The sequence below is a fragment of the Scomber scombrus genome, chromosome 1 (assembly GCF_963691925.1).
Source record: "Scomber scombrus chromosome 1, fScoSco1.1, whole genome shotgun sequence".
Taxonomy (NCBI): Eukaryota; Metazoa; Chordata; class Actinopteri; order Scombriformes; family Scombridae; genus Scomber; species Scomber scombrus.
Genome location: NC_084970.1, coordinates 7347333 through 7358408, shown reverse-complemented (window position 1 = coordinate 7358408; position 11076 = coordinate 7347333). Strand labels below are relative to the sequence as shown.

Here is an 11076-nt window from a genome sequence, read left to right as displayed (position 1 = left end):
TCACTGGCGTACACACACACACACACACACACACACACACACACACACACACACACACACACACACACACACACACACACACACACACACACACACACACACACACTTGCTATTGTATACATCAGTTCAGACCTGTTTGTAAGCTGGAGTCCATCTAACTGTCATTTGCTTTGCTTGGAAGGCTTACTCTCTCTCTTTCTCTTTCTCTCTCTCTCTCTCTCTCTCTCTCTCTCTCTCTCTCTCTCGCTCTGCATTATTTAACAGGTTGAGTTCTGGGCCCCTGAGGGAAGCTCAGAGGGGCCTCCAGGGGTCCTAAGAAAAATTAAAGGCAGTTTAACTTCACTGCTGCTTCACTTTGCTTCTAGTATAGATAATGAGAGCAGATATTTTTAAGTGTGATATCACCCCTCCAGCTTTGCAGCAACAAAATAAACAAAAGATGTTCTCAGAAAGGAGTTTCAGGGTTGAATTCTTGTAAGTGGTGTATTATGGTTTGGGGACTAATGTAATTTCACGAGCAGCTTTGATTAGAGTGCAACACGGAAAAGAAATTAAGTCAAAAATCCACAAATTAAGAAACCCCGGAGTTGATTTAAGCAGGAAGAACCTTTATTTTCAACTTCAGTAAGTAAACACATTGCTCGAACATTCATTTGCAAATCAAATTCACAGAATAAAATAAATTACATACACCCACAGTTAATCATTAGTTTTAAAAAAAGTGCAAACCGCTTGGAAAGGTGTGAGCTCATTCATGTAAAATAAATATCGGAACAAACCAGACAGAGCGTTCGGCCCAATTAGATTTTAAAAAAGTCAATGAAAACGAAGAACACCTCTAAACAAGCTGGGGTAAATTGCGCATTATTCAGCAGGACGAGCATATTTGCTGAGCTTTGATGCAGCGAACACAGAAACTTACAAGATGCAACATAGAAATTCCTCTTTTTTTGGCACTCTCCGTGACACACTGTGATACTGTGATCAACTGAGAGAAAAGATGAATTTGCACTCAGCCGACCTGAAGGCCATTAATCATTTTTGATGAGATTGGTAGCAGAAAAACGTTCCGCTGAATTATTGTCGCATGTGTCCATTTTCTTGCAGAGATCGATATCAGAGAGATTCAAATTTCTTTCATTTTACAGGTAATACAATCTGAAGGTTTTCATTACACTTTCTCAGACAGAGGTGGATCGACTACACAAAGACAATGAACAGTAACACGCACATTCATTTCAAGTAACAAAAGTAGCACATTTCCACACATGGTGCTCAAATGTGCTTCTCTTCCAGTGAGCAGATATAAACAACAACTTAGAATATTGGAGTGGCTTATTGGGCGTAATAACAGGAATCTGTGTCATTTTGTTAGAAATAGTTTAATACAACCAGTGATGATCACGCTGCTGACTATAGTCAGTCCTGAGAAATCTCAGCTTTAAAACTTGTGAGTGATCTACATTAGATTTTCCCTCCGTGTCTCCATGGCCTTGTTGCAGCTCCTGTACTTCTAACACTGGAATGAATAAATGAAATGGGACATGAATATTTCACATCTGACTCGAGGACTGAAAAATATCAAAAAGAACCATTTTGGGGCAAATGAGGATCCATTTATTGGCCCTTGAAATGAGACTGAGTGTAAATCTGTGTGTGTATGTGTGTGTGTGTGTGTGTGTGTGTGTGTGTGTGTGTGTGTGTGTGTGTGTGTGTGTGTATGTAAATGTGAAGGGTGTTAGGTGACTGGCAGGAGAGGACATTCTCCCATGATGCGGTTGTCTTCCTTCACATGGCATCGAAATGGAAACGGTGGGCTTCCTGCCTCTTCTCTCGGTCATCCGCTTTCTGAATAAACACAAAGAGAGAAAGACAATGTCAGTCAAGATTTTGAGGTCTGACATCATGGATCACATTGGATATGTCACATTGGATATGTCATTAATGGGTGGATTTTGTTAGTTACACCTGTAACTATGGTAACTGTTCACAACAAGGACAAATAAACTCAAATTTCACTGATGAAAACTAGATTAAATTGTGCAAATGTCTAAACATTATACGATGGTTTCACAACATTTTCAGGTCTGCCTTACAACAACAGTCAAGAGCCCAAATGAACATTGAAAGAGGTTTTTCTTGCTGTAATCACTGCAAATGTCTAAATCAGTTGATGGGACATTAAACAGACTTTACCCTGCCAGCTCCCTGAAGTCTGTGTAATGTCTGATTGAGCCCATGTGTGAATATAGCAGGTCATTTTCTGGTGAATTCACAGTGAGCGAGTGGGCATGTTGATGATGTTTCTATAATGCCACTGGCACAAAACTGGAAGAATATAAACAACCAAGGGTGAAGAAGAAGGTTCATTTACACAAAATCGCCAATGAAAATATCTAACTGGAGAGATGGCGAGATTTGGGAACCTCTGTCAGTAAAGGCTGAGGCCAAAATTGTCAAACAAATTCAAAGAAGAGCCTGAGAGCAAATTATGAACCAACTACGTGACGGTGCATACTTTTTATTCCATCATACCCTGCCTACTGTTGGCTCTACCCAGAGCCACCACTCATCTAAACCAAAGTATTTCCACTAGATGACAATGTGTCTGTCATGGATAATCTAGTAATGTGCGTCACATGTCTGAAAGGGCAAATCTGGATAATGTCTGGACCTGATTCTCCAGACATTCTCAGCAGTTCAGAGTCTAGAGAGGAATTGGCTTAAGTGATGGGAGCCTAATCCAGTCCTTGTTTTGAGCAAAAATGTATTTCAAAATGTATTGAAGATAATGAGGCTTCAGCTGTCTGAGTCAGCTAAATAAAGTGGATATCCTCCACTGTTAGTCTTTTTAGTAAAAATAAAATCAATAAAAAAATCTCTCTTTGTGTCTCAGTAGACGGTTTTTCGTAAACAAAAAGATGAAATTTGGCAATAAAAAGACTCTTACTTTGAAAGATACTGGCTTGATTAGGACAGTTGAAGCTTCATATTAGCTTCAAATAAACTTTTAAGTACATTTTTGCACAGGAGGAGGAATTTGGATTTCGTCCCCCATCTCTTAATGGTCAGTAAGAACAGGAGGAATCATTACACCAATTAAAACATTTTTCAATGTTCATTTGGGAACCTACAAGCTGCAACATGGGATTCTGTTCAGCTGGCTCAGTGGCTTCTTTCAGCAAACTGGACCAAGCTGAGTCACAGTCTTATAGTCAGTTCTGTTAGTCCAGGCCTGCTGTTATAGTCAATGATTAACTCTGGCTGAATTAAATGGACCCATTGGTAGATTAATGGTGTGTTTAGGTCTCCTTGCTTGTGTGACAACCAGCAATTAATTGTTTAAAAAAATTATTTTGTCCTTTTGGGAAAATAATGAGCAAAAGATAAAGCACGGTGAACTTTGTAGTCTAATAATTAAATTTGTTGAGCAACCAGCAGAGAATAAATGTAGCAAGTTCTTAAATTAGACTTCTGATGGAGAAGTTAACCTTTGGATATTTAATCACAGTGCTACAGGTGGGGTGGGGGGGGGAAAGGGTGAAGTAAGTCAGTTCAATTATGTCATCTTGCCAAAATCTTTGTCTTACACAATCCCATGAGACATTGCAAACACACTATACAAACACACTCAAGGTCTAACGCCCTGCATCCGGTCACACACACACACACACACACACACACACACACACACACACACACATTCTTTCTGCTCTTATGTGAACATGAAAAGGCTTTTTAAGGATAAGGGCTTATAAATAGACAATACATGTATATTTAAAGTCAACAGTCTAACATCATCCAATGAGCATTGAGACACACACAGGCAGGTGTGATGGCCGGAGGCGCTGGCATTACAGCCAAGCTGACAGAAGGGCAGCATAGACCCGCTCACCTCCCTAACACCCTCCCCCCTTCCCCTCCTGCTCCATATGAGACTGAGGGCATCGCTCACATCCCATGCTCCTATGGTTCATGCTGTGGTGAGGAAACCTTTTAGCCAACAGCAGCATTTTTTCCACACTTTTTATTCACTCCTTAGAGCCGACAGCTGACGTCGTCCTCTATAGACCGGGTACATTTCATGATCTCAGGGCCCGTGAAAACCATTTTTTGTAATTTCAGCGAGTGCAGATTGTATACATCCGCCCAGTGCATCAGTGTGAATGATGTACAGCGCTCTCTTTTAAAATTAAATAAAATATATACTATCCCTGTTGAACAAAAAAACATTTATTTTTCAAAATGATTTTATTAACAGTATTATTTGTTGATATACTCAGTTATATGTTTGATGCTCCTGTATTATTATTATTTGTGGGTTTGGGGCTTTATAATAACAGTGTTTCAGTGCAAATAAAGTTTAAAAAATGATACGTTTTAAAATACCTTACTTTAAAGCTATTAGGCTAGTTGTTGCCCCCCCCCCCTTACATGTTCTTTTCCTTTAACAAAAAAGCCAAACTTCTCAAATGTTAAATGTTGTCTAAACAGAAGATGCTGTATAAGAATTCTGCCAACTTAAAATATAGTTTATACTCTGGCAACATTTTTATTTAATCAGATACTGTCTGATTAAAGAAAGAGAAAAAGTACAAATCTGAGTAAGTGTTTGGTGCCAGTTAATATACTCGATGTGCCACGGATTAATTTTAGTTGACAGTCAAACATTTGCCAAGTTTCAAGCCCCATTCCAGTCACAAATTCAGTGAGGACAGCAAGAAGTGAATGAAAAAGTACCTGGCTAAAGTCGGTTGCTTTGTTTATAAGGGAACGAGCCACAGGCATCAGACCACAAATCTTTTACAGCTACCATTCAAGCCTACAGGGGTTACTGCTTAATTCCCCAACAGAGATTTCATGTGCACCGTTTCACTTGAGTTCATGATGGTTCACTTTATATGGCAGTACATTGTAATGAGGTTTGACGTTGCCGAGGATTAAAGGAGTGAGACACATCAGTGGTCATTATCTGACAGTAGTTGAGCACAAAAGTGGGAAAAAAAAAGATCCCATATCAGTGAAGTCAATAATGCATTTAGATCTGTTATGTGAGATTAGTGATGACTTGTTGGATGGGGAGAACATTTCTATAAATTTTGAAAGTATGAATGGAACCATCACCCTATTCACTCTGCCACTTTGTCTAAATGTTGCAGTAGAGCAGATCATGTTTTTGTAAGGACAGAGAAGAAAAAGGACGCCTCAATCGTGATTGAACCCGATCTCAGTACATTAGAAAGACTTTTCAGGTGACTGTCCCCTTTTATAAGACAGCCTCGACTAACCCGCTGCACTGAAAAGATTGGCGGCAACACATATGCTACATTTTATTTTTCCCCGCTCCGTTTTGGTTTGTAATAAAGCATTCATCTATCTTACAAGATAGCAGTGCCTCATATTGATTGATGCTGTGAAACATTTTTAAACGAGCAGATGGATTGATGTGATGTTTATTCCTTTGGATAACCAATCCACTGGGCTGTTCTGCTGTCGAATCTTAGTCTAATTGAGTATCTTGGGGATACCCACCAAACTGTCGTCCTCAGGCCTCCCCCTTTTTTAATTTAATCCCCCTATTTTACTATTATTTTAAATACTACTTTCCTTTCCGACTCATATTAATATAGATATGACTGCTGAACATATATTACCCCAGCAAACACTGCACTGCACTGGAGTTCACGGGGGGTTGTGTAAAAGGCCTATTAGCTTGTTAAGCAGGGCAGCGCGTCTTTGCCCCCATGCTCCTGTCCTCTACCTGACTTTGTTATTAGAGGAGCAAATACCAGAGGCAGCAGCGCAAACACACAGAAATGCCAAATGTCAATCAGCGGGCTCGCATTGACCTTACTTGATGGTAGAAAAGATGAGATATGAGGGAGGATGTTAGCAGCCGCTTTACAGGATTCACTCTCAATCTCAATTCCCTGGATGCTGCAGGAGGTTAAACCACGTTAGCCTGTCCGTGCTGACGTGTGTGCTTCGGTTATTAAGGGCAGCCGTGTACACCAAATTGAATCAAATTTTGTCATGTTTTTAAAAGCTGTCAACATGAACATTGTAGCGGCACTGTTCGCCCACCCCGAATAGAAACACCACTCTTCAGGTAAAGAGAATAGCTGCAGTAGTGTTTGGCCAACACTTTCAGACTTGTTATTTTCGCATTTATTAACTGCCAGTAAATAAAACATCTCGAGTCTTTTTAACCACCTCACTAATGAGATTTTACCCATTTGCTAAAATGCACACGGGTGAAACATCCCTTTCTCTTAAAGAGTGAGTCACAGGAGCTCTATCAAGAAGAATGACCTAACTATTTCTGTTGCAACACATTTCAGTAAAACATTTCAAGCACATTTCGTCTTTATAGGCATTGAAGTGATTAATCCTAGCCAAAGAGGGATTCTTGATTTCTTTTTTTTTTTTTTTTACCTCAAACATTATTTTTTTCATGAGGGGTGGATGAAGGAGGACTTCATAAGTACTGCATTTTTTTTAAATGGTGTTTTTAGGTTCTTAACTATTTACAAATGCTTTTATAGTTCTTCTTACTGCTGAATCTGTTTTTATCTTAGCTTTTATCCCACACTTGAGAAGATACACCGTTGGCTGCTGTGTATGTGTATGCATATGCTTGGTTGCCTTTTATATCATTTTACTAATGAGATGTGTAGGTTTCATAATAAAGTTATTCTTTATACTGCGAGGGTTGCAGGAGTGTATTGCTCAGTGGTGTAGTCCAGGGTATACTCGGGTATGCCCACTTCTAAATCCCCCCTGATACGCACCATTCAGTAGTATCTGCGAGGCCAAATTGCCCATTTTTTTCCTAGGATGGTGAAGCCATGACCCACGCTACTCTGCCTCTAATTGGCTAGTACTCGCTGTCAATCAAATCAGTAAACTGATGAGCCAATCGGAGGCAGGGAAGGGCGGGCCATGCCGAGGTAAATATTGCTAACCGACACATTTACTTTTACAAGTTTACTTTAAATGATTTGCCTTTAGGATATGCAATGAACCGGTAAGTTTAGGTAGATTGCTAGTTTGGGTAACTTCTGAAACATTGGACACAGAGAACAGTGCAACACAAATAATACAACATGTTGCCAGGGAGATGCAGAGCAAAATCGTCAGTAGCATTAGAGCATCATCCTTAAATTAGCTGTCCTAATTGACGAGGCATCTTCTTTAAGTCACAAAGCTGTCATGACAGTTTCTATTAAAGCATCAATTCAAGAAGAAAGCACTTTTGAGTTTATCTGATAGATTTTGATGTGTGGAAGAGAATGATATGTGTTGTTTTTTTTTAAATCTAAGGTGAAATATGAACAAGGATGCATTGTTAAATTCAGATCTGAAGTATTTTATTTAAATAAATGTTCAAAAAATAACTGAAACACCATGTTTGCCTCATTTATATTGTACATTCATGCAGGCTGCCTGTGTGACCATTCATACCTACAAACTGCTCCTGATCAAGTCATGTTAATTTTATAATAGTGGCACACTCTGGCCCACACTATCTGTTGCAAATCAGCTGTTCAAAGAGACAGTTTACAAAAGAAACTACTGACTTGCCAAGTGAGAGAATAGGTGTCATTCCTTATTCCTTTTTTTTTTTTTTTTTTTTTAAAGATTTTTTTCAGGCATAGACACCTTTATTTGATAGTTGCCAGACAGGAAACATGGGAGAGAGAGGGGGGGGTGTGACATGCAGTAAAGGTCCGCCGGCCGGGATTCGAACCGGGGTCCACTGCGTACGTGGCATGCGCTCTAACCACTCAACCACCTGCGCGCCCTCATTCCTTATTCCTTAGTCCATCCACAGTGTAGATGGACTAATAGTTCACTCAAAATGCATACCGGTAGTTGTCTCTCACTAGTCTGTGAGCCAGTATTGGTTTAGTAATTTCATAATCCTTCCTCCCTGAGATCAAGCAGCAGAAATTATGTAACAATGAGCAAATACTACTGACAGATTTTTGGGTAAACTAAATAGAGTAATCTTACATGTCACTGTTTCTAAAACAGGGCGTTTTTCTGGGCTGCGTTAAAAAAGGGCAAACATTGAGAGTATACCCACTTCTCCAGGGACCACTACACCACTGGTAGTGCTCATGTGTCTTATTCATTTTTCTGTTTGGATGATGTTAGGTGAACTTGCAGGACTTGGCTGGGTGTTAGACTCTCCTGGCTGAAGATGAGGAATTGTGTTAAAAAATTGTTTGGCTTTCATAAAAAGCCAACCATGAATCCGGAGACTCTAAAGATGCATCTTTGCACCAACAAAGCATTCTGAATTTGCTACACTTGACTTTAGTAGACTTGTGACTCTGACCAGCTTCTTCTCTGTTACAAAGGAAGCTCATGGGTATCATGTACCAAACTCAGAAATGGCAAGTTAAAACTTATGACCTTAGGACAAAATTGTGATATTGTTCAATCTTCCAGGAAATTCCCATATTTCTTTGTGGAGGAACATTGAGAATATCATCAAAAGAAAACCTTCAAAGGGGCAATTAGAGGTTTTAAAAAAAGGACTTCTAGGACCAGCATCTCCTCCCACTCCACAACTCTACTGAGGAATCAGTAAACGAGGCAGACATTTCTTTGATAACTTTTACTGGTCAGCCTAAGCACACTACAGTGATCAAAGCCAAGTGCTCTTACTCTGTGTGCCTCCAAAATTGTTAATTTGCATGTATACACATGCCAGAATTAATTTCAAGTGAAGTATACTGCCAGCCTATGAGATATGTATCTTTTTCTCCATTAGCATTTCCCTCTTTCTTCCACTCACTGTCCTCACACTGCTCCACACAGCCTTCACCTCCTCCCATCTACCTGAGCTTACTAGGTGTATCAAGACGCTTGAGCTTAGGGAACTACCCATGTTTCTTTGTAATGCATTGTCAGTTCAGATGAAGCTGATGCTCATGCCTACAGCCCCCCCTCCCGCCTAAAAAAAAATTAAAATCATGGCAATTAGAGCGCTTCTCTGAGTGTAACCATGCACACATGACGTCCCGTTTGCACACACACACACAAACACACACACACACATAGAGACACACATTAACCAAACACACTTGCATGACAGATGGCTTGGAGAAGATGGCAGTAAGTTAGTAACTGCTCAGCCCAGCAGACAGCTTTACCACTGTGTGCCGAGATGAAAAAGGAAAGAATCCAAAGAACACAAAAAAAAAAGGAGAAATATTTTGAGAATCGCAAATGATGTTTGTGCCTTGATCATGCCATTTCGTTGAAGATTTTGCTGTGACTGCAGCCCGTGTGTGCGACTTGAAACAGCAACTGGATTGAGTGGGTAGAGGGCTGAAGCACCGAACTCACATAAGAAACATGCATTGACTCCCCGGAGAGGGCGTGTTTATGGCAGTAATGAACAGCAGACCCTGCCATGCTGAAGAAGGACAGAAGCAGGCAATTACAGTTGAACGTCCTTCCAGGTTGTGGCCCGGGGAGAGAGAGAGGGATAGAAAGAGTGTGTATGTGTGTCTCAGTGGGAGGCTGGAGGACTACAGGACGGGGACAGTGAGACCCATCTGCTGCTGGTTGTGACCAATCTGTTCCCTCTCTTTCTCTCTCTCTCTCTCTCTCTCTCTCTCTCTCTCTCTCTCTCTCTCTCTCTCTCTCTCTCTCTCTCTCTCTCTCTCTCTCTCTCTCTCTCTCTCTCTCTCTCTCTCTCTCTTCTCACTCTCTCTCTCTCTCTCGTCTCTCTCTCTCTCTCGACACACACACACACACACACACACACACACAACACACACACACACACACACACACACACACACACACACACACACTAAAGCAGTAAATCACCAGGAAGAGGCCAACATTAACTACACCCATTAGTGTGTGTGTGTGTGTGTGTGTGTGTGTGTGTGTGTGTGTGTGTGTGTGTGTGTACTAGTGTGTCCTGACCTTCTCTTGCCAGTGGAGGATACCGATGATGACGAGGATGAAGACGCACACTCCGATCAGCGCGATGGCCGTCAGCAACACGCTGCTGCTAGGAAGTCAGGTATAACTTAGCGCTCCAGCTGAAGAGAGAGAGAAAAAGAGAGAGAAGAGAAATGAGAGCGGGGGTGGGGAAGAGAGAGTTGTGGATCTAGAGAAAAAAGCTATATGAACGGGTGCCGAGGGGAGGAGGTATGGGAAGTCAGGAGTGGCAGAAAAGTATGTAAGAGTGGTGCGGGATATGTATGAGGGCGCAGTGTGACAGCGAGGTATCCCCATTGGGAGTTGACGGATGGGGTCGAAGGCGGAGGTGGGATTACAACATGGATCGGCTCTGAGCCCTCTCTTTGTTTGCGGACGGTGACGGACAGGATTGACGGACGAGATCAGGCAAGTGTCTCTGTGGACTGTGATATACACGGATGACACTGTGATCTGTAGTGAGAGTAGGGAGCATGTTGAGAGGAGCCCAGAGAGATGTAAGTATGCACATGAACGGGAGGGAGGACGGCGGAATGGTGAGGATGTAAGGAGTAGAGGAGAGGTGGGCAAAAGTGGATGAGTTTAAAGTAACACGTAGTGCAGAGGAGAGAGAGAGGTGCAGGCAGCGGTGGAGGAGAGTGTCAGGAGTGCTCTGTGACAGAAGGGTACCAGCTAGGGTGAAAGGGGAAGGTGTACAAGAGGTGGTGGTGAGAACCAGCTATGTTGTGTGTTTTGGAGGCTTTGGCACTGATGAAGAAGACAGGAAGTGGAGCTGGCGGAGTTGATGATGCTAAGATTTTTTATTGGGAGTGATGAGGATGGACAGAAATAGGAATGAGTAGAAGGACAGCTCAGGTTGGACAGTTTGGAGACAAAGCGAGAGAGGTGAGATTGATGTGTGGAGGAGAGATGATGATGACACTGGGAGAAGGATGCTAAAGATGGAGGCCAAAGTGGAGGTTGATGGTTCTGTTGAGGAAAGTGTATGCAGGTGGTTGCTTTGATAGAAGAAGATGTAGAGGACAAAGATTTGGGGAGCAGCCAATAGACAGAGAGGGAAGCAAACACATCAGCAGAGATTGTGTCTCATTAAATCTCTTGTCACAG

General features: G+C 41.6%; 1 protein-coding gene across 1 annotated transcript in view; it reads right to left on the bottom strand.

Annotated features, from left to right (window-relative positions):
* Positions 1-615: 615 nt before the first annotated feature.
* itfg1 (integrin alpha FG-GAP repeat containing 1) overlaps positions 616-11076 on the bottom strand; it is a gene marked incomplete in the record, with an annotated part of 142570 nt that continues 132109 nt past the window's right edge. Inside the window, 1 exon segment of the mRNA XM_062419747.1 lies at positions 616-1661.